Genomic DNA, 9,522 nt, shown 5'->3' on the forward strand with positions numbered 1-9,522 from the left:
TTTATTAATTTCAAAGACAAACAAATCATCATCAACCATTACATATTTGAACCTTTTTCCATTATAAATTTTACAAGTCAGATAAAACCTTATTTTATACAATACAATTCTATTTTAAGCCATTTCCATATGAGCATAAAAATACCTCTTATCCAATTTCTCTTTACTTCTCTTTACTCTTATTCAATTTCACTATTATTATTTCATCTATTTCTTTCTGACTTGATTACCATTATTCTCATTCTGTATTTCTACAAGGTTTTATTAATACTCTCAAAAACATAAACACACAACAAACAAACATATAAAAAATCTTTTAGGAAAGTAACTTGGCCCCAGGTACCTCTCTTTATATGGGCTTCAATTATATTCATGCTCATCTTACATATCATTACCTATTTTGTTTACCATTCTATATCTTCTATATAAACTTCTCCACACATTTCACTCTTCATAATTCTATCTTATTTAATCCATCTTAATTTAAATCATTATATTTGTATCTTTTGCCCATTCTTTATTATCCCTCTATCTCATTCCTTATAAAAAACAAAACAAAACAAGAATTTCTCCTGAAATCACTAATCAGAGTATTATGCCTTTCTATCCTCCCCCTAAATTAATTAGATTAACATTTAAAATAACACCTAATGCCCAATCTGATTCTGCTTGGTACATTCTATCTACTAATTTTTTTCTTTTAATAACAATAAAAACAGAGTGATAAATCCAAAATGATTAAATACATAGTTAAATAATAAATCTAAATATTAAATCTTATAACATTCCCATTGCCTTTCCCTTTAATATTTTATTACATTTTAAAATCAATCATTGTTAAACATTTCAACATTTTAATTTCTTATTAACTCTTAAGCCATTCTAATTTTCGATTTCTAATACAGATGTTACAATACCATCTTATGTACCTTGCAAAATCTTTTTTAGGGAAATTGTACTTTACCCTTTGTCCCTAAAAAAATTCCTCTTTTCCCATCTAATTTCAAAACTTTGTGGCTTTTCTCCGCCTTTCCCCTTTCTTTCTTCCCCCACCAAATCTTCCTACCCCCCTTCTTCTAACCTCTGCCTTGCTGGCATCCCTTCTCTGTTGTGTTCCCTTTTTCTTTTGTTTACTATCATTATATTTATTTTGCATCTTATTTTTCTCTTTCTTAAATGTTTTTTTAGATCTTAAGTCCTTCATTTTCCTCGCTTTCTTCCTTCCTTCTTTCTTAGTTAAATTTTGGAATTCATTAAAGATGGTGTCTTCATCTTCTTCTTGTTGTTGTTCTCCTGCCTCCATCTGTTGTATTGTTTGTTGATAGTTAACCAGCGCCATTTCTAAAAATAGGAAGGCTTTTTCCATACCATCTTTACCAGCTGCTTTTGTTTGCTCATATTCTTCCCTCAGTTCCTCAAAAGAAAAAGCCATTATAGATCTTTTCTTTTCTTTTTTCCCTCTTTCTTCTTACACCAACCAAGATATTTCAAAAAAAAAGTAAAACAATCCCAAAATCCACAATCCTCAATCAATCCAAGCCAAGACAAAATTCTCCCTTTCTCTTCCAGGGGTAGTATCAGACAAAAGAAAAAAAGAAAGTCCAAATCTGTATTTTGAAGCCTTATTGGAGTTCTATTTCTGTCTTCAAATCCTTAAGGCATCTCCTCCAACAAAATCAAACCAGATGAATATATTTTTTGTCCTCTCCCTTCCGACTTATCCCATAAAGCTAGTTTTACCTGAAAAAAACAGGTTTCTCAATGTCCACTTATTAATTCCGTCGGGAAGGAGAATAAACTTTCCTTTCAGCACCACCAAACTGCCGCTTTTTTTCCTCTTCTAGAAGGTATCATTCAGAAAGTCATAATTTTCAGGAGTTTTGTTAAATATGTCTTAGAGTCCTGGGAACCAAGAAAAACTTTCTCTTTTCAAAAACTTTCTCCACTTCCTCCTGAGCATTCTTACCCGGCTGCCAGCTTCTTTGTGGCGGCCATTGCGGACCGCCGCTGCACCGTCTTGGGAAAAGGGGGTTCTGCCGGCCGGGGAGGGGGTCTGCAACACCCCCAAACCCCTCTCCGGATCCCCCCCTATCTTCAGCTGCCCCTGCAGGGCAGCCTAGCTCCGGACCCGTCCGGATCGGAGCACCAAAAGCGGCTAGCGCAGCAGGGATCGCGCAGCTTCGCGAATCCCTGCCGCTCGCGAAGCCGACAAACCGGAAGTTTTCCCTACTGTTATGTAGCATTGGATTCAATATTTTATTTATCAGTTCTGAAAATAAGGTATACCCAATAAAGTTTTTTTAGGAGGAATCAATGTACTAAAGTACATTTAAATTAACATATGCATGAAAGAAAGAGGAAAGGAGGGTTTTTTTTTTCATGTTTCTGCCTCATATCATTATATTCCTATTAGGGTTTGTTTCAAAAAGGTCTGAATAAGTGCAATCTTTTTTTTTAACAGTTTATTTATACATTTTCACATTATATACATACATGCTTAGTGAACAGCGTATTGTCTTGATCATTTTGCTCATATAATAATATTTTTCCCACTCCTAATTTATTCCTCTATTATCCAACCATTTGTAAAACAAATCCCATGTTCAAAAATTCTCTGTATCTTAGTTACACTTCCAACATCTGGAGGATGAATTTTTAAACATCTTTGCTAATCCCGCCGGTCATAAGTGCTACCTATAAAACATTTTATATAGAGTTTCCTTATAAGTAGTTGCCATTGTCAACTTACAATTTCTGTCCCACAGTGTTTGCCATTTGTCTAGTTCTATAGTGTATCCAATTTTTTTTGCCCATGCTGTCCTTATCTCTTTTACCTGTTCATCTTCCATTTTTAAGTTTAACAAGAAATTGTATATTTTCTTAGAATAAGTGTAATCTTGAATTACTATGTTGAAAAATATGATTCTCAGATTTTCCATCAATATTAACTGCATGTTGGATGACTAAATCCTACCTTCATTGATGATTACTGGTATTGGGCTCCTGCAAGTGGAAATCCACAGATTATTCATAGAAGAAGAATACACAATATAAATAAAACTTACATATCAAGCACCAAATGAGCTAAGTTTTTGTGTATGCTACTGTGTCTTACGCAGTCTACTAACACTGCCTGACAGTTGACTGGTGAGAGACCAATAGATAAATAGATCCAGTGTGAGGATTATCTTTTGCAGGATTTCATTCCTGTTCCCATATCAGTACCTGATGTGGCATCAGGTAATGCTTCCAGATCACATGTGATTGAAACATATATTCAGATTTTCAGAAGGAAATATCAGAGGCAGAAGACAGATACTTTAAAAAAGTGTGATGGTCAGGAAGATTAAAGTTAAAATAATTCCCTCCTCTCCAACTCTAGGTCAATAATCTGCTCTTATTTAGAATTATAGCTAAAGTTGACTGATGACAAAGAATATTTTTTTACAAACTGTAGCCACCAACTGAGAAACTAATTGTAAAATCAGGCCACTCTTTCCCTTTTATTCCTAGCCATTTTTAAAAAATCGTCTTTCTATTGAACATACATTGTGGATAACCAAATAAATTCAGCATCCAAAAATCAGTATTTGCTGGATTTTTGTTAAAATAAGAAAAATAAAAGGTCTGCTTATGAATTCCATCCGTAGTTCATCCTTATCAAATAAGGTGATGAATATGTTGTCTCTCTCTCTCCCTTCTTTGTCTCTCTCTATCTCTATCTCTGTCAGTCTGTCTGTCTCTATCTCTCTCTGTCTCTCTCTCTGACACACACACACACACGCACACACACACGCACACACACAAAACCTGGGGGAAAAAATAAAATTCTGGATGAAAGGCAAATATGAACTATAAACTAGCTTTGATGAACAGTTCCTGTTTATTGAGGAAAACTTTGAACATCTAGTCAGTATGTATTAATTGTCTGAAGAAAATCAATGTAAAAAACAGTGGGCTTTCCTAATACTGAGTTGTAGTGCTCTCTTCCAATCAACAGAAAACCATACCAGCATAAAATTAGTTGCTTCCAATGCTCATTCCCACTTTCCTCCTACTTTCCTTCTACCTTTTGTTTCTACCCATTGCTGGTCAGCTGAATCTCTCCAAGTTAATGAGTGACAAAACTTAACAAGATGGGGAGGGGGTTGGGGGGGCAGGGGTTGGTCCTGATGTTGTCATGTTTGTTTAATGGATAGATGGAAATGAGCATATGACTAGTGTGACTGACAGATCTAGAAACTGCAAGCAAGCACAGCAAAAGTATTAACCCCATTTGCTTCTATTATAATGTTGATCATACTTTACAAGGATCTGCTTTTAATTTTAGTCATTCATCATATGTAATTGTCTATCATGCATACATAGCTGACCTGCAGTGCTGGGTCACCATAAGAATCTCCTTCTTACATTTGTCAGATGCATATGACATTCTGAATACAACTTTCGTCTTAACTCATGCTGTTGCAATAGAAATTGAAGCAGAAGGAATCTTTGAGTTCTTTACTCATGCCCTCTGGGACTTTAAATGCGCTGAGACCTTGTTGCTTGATGTTTACCAAGCTCTGTGCCATTTACTTTGGGAGAATAACCTGCCAGTTTCAAGTCACAGAGACAGAGAGGAAAGGGGCAACTTTGCAGATCTTGAAAAAGGGTCATTTAAACACAACAGGTGCAGTACAAAATAAAACCCTCAGAAAGTGATAGATAATAGCACGATAAATGATAGGAAGAATAAGAAAAGTGTTAGAAGACAAGCATGCCAATGAAAAATCTGGCTATTTCAAATTTTCTGTGACTGGGAAATAATGTTATAGTTCATAAGACAATAGAAATTGTGCTTGGGTATATATGTAAAACATATACATAAATACACAATTTTAAATGCAGGTAGCTCAGGTACATTGTGCCTGCTCCTTTTTTATGTAAATATGGTAATTTGTGGTTCTTCATAGCCACAGAGTCCCTCTGAGCATTTCTTTTACTCCACTATATTACACTGTCAGAGGACCTGTCACGTGGTGATTATCAGGAGTGGGATTCAAATTTTTTAACAACTGGTTCTGTGGGCGTGGCTTAGTTGGTTGGCATGGCCAATTCAATATCACTCACATCGAGGCACACATCTCCTCGCCTGGCCTCTCATGACTGTGGGGATACTGCAACAGTCATAAGTGTGAAAAATGGTCATAAGTCACTTTTTTCAGTGCCATTGTAACTTTGAATGGTCACTCCACTCCACAAGCAAAGTACCAGCAAAGGAGGGGGAAAAAACTCCAGAGACGTTCCTGAGACAGGAAGTCTAGTCCTGCCAAGAATGTAATAAGGATTAATGGAGAGGCAGTTTCTGTAAGCAACACCAGAATGTTTCCTTCCTGCCTTCCTTATAGGATTGGGCCAGTAATTTCTTCTAACAACCGGTTCTCTGAACTGCTTAGAATGTTAACAACCAGTTCTAGCGAATAGGTGCGAACTGGTGGAATCCCACCCCTGGTGATTATGTTACCTTCATTATCCTATGCAATATCTTAATATATATGCTTGGGTTAAAGAAAAATATCACAAACAAACTTACTTCATTCAATGAAGTAATCCCTTTTATTAATCTAAAGAAGATGAACAATGTGATAACTCTACAAAAAATTAGCAGTGGAAGGAAATGAAATAGAAAAGAATCCCCCCCACCCCCAAGAAATAGATGCTGGTTATCTGATAAGTAACATAGGCATTGGCTTACATATAGTCCTTGACTTACAACTGTCAAGCCAGAAATTAACATATGTGTAGCCATTTTATTTAGGCTTAGTATATATTCTTTTTCTTTCTTTCTCTTTGCTGGTTATGGGGTGAAGGGTTTAGGGCTTGCCACATTCCTAAGGTGGGAGGAGTGGGGATAGAGAGAGTTGTTTAGGCTAGGTGGTTCTTCTTCCCGTGAGAACATGAGCTGACCATGCTGAGGCCTTGAGGTGGAGATTTATGACACCAGGCAATGTTGATTTTGGGGGCTGTTTCTAATTTTCAATATTATGTGGTGTAATTCGGGGTTGAGTCAGATCCAGAATTACAGCAGACTTTGCCAATTTGATGCTTTCCTAAATAAAATAAATTATTATGGAAGATGGACTTTGCTCTTTTCTTTTTAAATGGATTTCATTACTTGGAAACCTGACATTATTCTTGATCTCAAAAAAAAAAAAAACATAATCCCAGACAGGGGTTGTTATTCAGGGTCCTGAGCCCTGGCTGTTTACCTGGAGCATTGGGTAACAGCAAAGACTCAGGGAAGGTGGCAGAAGGATGAGACCCAGGAACACCGGAACATGAGTACAAACTTTGCAGGGGGGGGCTTGTGTTAAGTTGCCAGTCAAGCAGCAGTCCTCCCAACAGATTCCTCAGGAGACCATCAGAGTAACGGCAGTTGTGGAGGATTTTGCGTGCCAGATAGGGGCCTGTCCAAAATCCCCAGCTGAATGCTTTGGAAGTGCAGGTATCCAACGGATGGAAAGAGACCTGCTTGACCAAGCAACCCTTCCTGACCCGCTTATTGATCAGCCATTAACTGCAGCCAGGGAGTCTTGAGCCATGATCTTAGAGTGGAGGGCAGCAACATTCCATTTGAAGTGTGGATAGGCCACAAAAACCCAGAAGCTCTAATAACTCCCAGGAAACTCTTTCCTAAACAAGTTAGATGGGCGCAATACTTCAAAAGATTCAATTTCCAATTGAAGTACCTCCCAGGGGGAAAAATCTATTAGCAGATGTGCTGTCTAGGAAGCCCCAATTTGCCAGTAAGCGAGAAGAAGTATTTCACCCAATTATTCCACTGTCCACTCAAGACACAGTTCAAGTAATCACATGGGCACAAGCTCAACCCCAAAAAATAAAAGGCAAATCAGAAATGACCAGGAAGTTGCAAAATGAATTTACAGCAGATACTTGGTAGATAAGGAGCTATTAACTATGAGGGAGGGTGTAGCATGGAAGAGGTCTAAACTATATGTCTCCAAAACTTTACATCTTCATACACTTCAGAAAAGTCATGACTCAAAGCAAGCTGGACATATTGGATATTTAAAAACACTACATATGGTCAGATGCCAGTTTTGGTGGCCAAAAATGAAGCAAGACATTGAGGATTATGTAAAGAGTTGTTCCACTTGTGCCACAATGAAAACCAGACCAGGAAAACCTCCAGGATTATTACAATCTGTAGCAGAACCATCCTGGCCCTGGGAGGAGATAGGGATGGATTTTATAGTAGATTTAACCGAGAGTGGGGGGAACACAGTCATTTGGACTGTAGGGGATTTATTTTCCATACAAGTTCATATTTTTTTTAAACAAGTTTTATTAATTTTTTCAAAACACACAAGTCATCATTATCCATTACATATTTAAACCTTTTTCCATTATAAATTTAACAAGTCAGATAAACTATAATTCTGTTTTAAACCATTTCCATATAAACATATAAAAACCTCTTATCCATTTTCTCTTTCTTTCTCTTTACTCTTATTCCATTTTATTATTATTATTTCATCTATTTCTTTCTGACTTAGTTACCATTATTCTCATATTAATTCTCCCCCCCAAAAAAAACATATATACACAACACACAAAACATAAAAAAAATCTTTTTGGAAAGTAACTTGGACCCAGGTATCTCTTTCTTCATGGACTTCAACTGTATTCATACTCATCTTACATATCATTACTTATTTTATTTACCATTCTAAATCTTCTATATTAACTTCTCCCCATATTTCACTCTTTTAAATTCTATCTTAATTAATCATCTTAATTTGAGTCATTATATTTGTATCTTTTGTCCATTCTTTATTGTACCTTTGTCTCATTCCTTATAAAAAAAAAAAGAAATTTCTCCTGAAATCACTAATCAGAGTATGATGCCTTTCTATCTCCCCACTAAATTAATCAAATTAATCTTTAGAATAACACCCAATACCCAATCCGATTTTGCTTGGTACATTCTAACTGAATAATACATCCAGAATAATTAAATACATAGTTAAACAATAGATCTAAATATTAAAAACAAATACTATAATAAAAATTTTATAATAACATCAATACCATAATCTTATTAAACTCTTTAATTAAAGTTCAATATTCTAAATCTCCCTCATATTATTAAATTTTAAAACCAATCATTATTAACATTTCAACATTTTAATCTCTTATCAACTCTTAAGCCATTTAAGTTTTCTATTTCTAATACAATACTACAATATCATCTTATGTACCTTGCAAAATCTCTTTGAAGAAATTATACTTATCCTTTATCCCTAAAAAAAATTCCTTTTTCCCATTTAATTTCAAAACTTTGTGGCTTTTCTCCACCTTTTCCCTTTCTTTCTTCTCCCAACAAACCTTTCTACCCCCCTTCTTCTAGCCTCTGCCTTACTGGCTTCCCTTCTCTGTCGTATTCCTCTTCCCTTTTGTTTACCATCATTATATTGATTTTGCACCTTGTTTTTCCCTTTCTTAAATGTTTTTTAAATCTCATGTCCTTTATTTCTCTTCCTTTCCCTCTTCCTTCCCTCTTGGTCGAGTTCTGAGATTTATTAAAGATGGCTTCCTCTCCTTGTTCTTCTTCTGCTGTCTTCATCTGTTGCAATGTTTGTTGATAGTTAATGAACGCCATTTCCAAAAAAAGGCAGGCTTCTTTCAAACCAGCTTTACCATTTTTTTTTTGCTTGCTCATAGTCTTTTCTCAGTTCCTCAATAGAAGGAGCCATTATAAATCTTTTCTTTTCTTTTCTCTTATAACAATCAGAATATTCCAAAGGAAAAATAAGACAATCCCAAAGTTATCAGTCAGTCCAAACCAAGACAGAGTTCCCACTCTCTCCTCCTAGGGTAGTATCAATCAGAGAAAAAGAAAGTCCAAATCTGTTTCTTAAAATCTTATTGCAACATATTTTAGTCTTTCAATCCTTAAGGCATCTCCTCCAACAAAGTCTTAGCATACAAATATTTTTTTAAGTCCTCTCTTTTCCCACTCATCGCTTAAAGCCAGTTTTCACCTAAAAAAAATAGGTTTCTTAATATTCACTTTTTATTCCGTAGAAAAAGAGGGTAAGCTATCCTTTCAGCACCATTAAACTGCCGCTTTTTCCTCTTCTCGAAGGTATCATTCAGAAAGTCATACTTTTCAGGAATTTTGTTAAATATGTCTTAGAGTCCTAGGAACCAAGAAAAACTTTCTCCTTTCAAGCACTTTCTCCACTTCCTCCTGCGCATTCTTACCCGGCTGCCAGCTTCTTTGTGGCGGCCATTACGGACCGCCGCTGCACCATCCTGGGAAAAGGGGTTCTGCCGGCTGGGTAGGGGTCTGCAACACCCCCAAACCCCTCTCCGGATCCCCCTACCTTCAGCTGCCCCTGCAGGCAGCCTAGCTCCGTATCCGTCTGGATCGGAGCCCCAAAAACGGCTAGCGCGGCAGGGATCGCGCAGCTTCGCAAATTCCTGCCGCTGCGAAGCCGACAAACCGGAAGTCCC

This window comes from Notechis scutatus, chromosome 3 (assembly GCF_049901735.1).
Source record: "Notechis scutatus isolate UNSWTSFEM ecotype Mainland chromosome 3, rNotScu1.2, whole genome shotgun sequence".
NCBI classification, from domain to species: domain Eukaryota; kingdom Metazoa; phylum Chordata; class Lepidosauria; order Squamata; family Elapidae; genus Notechis; species Notechis scutatus.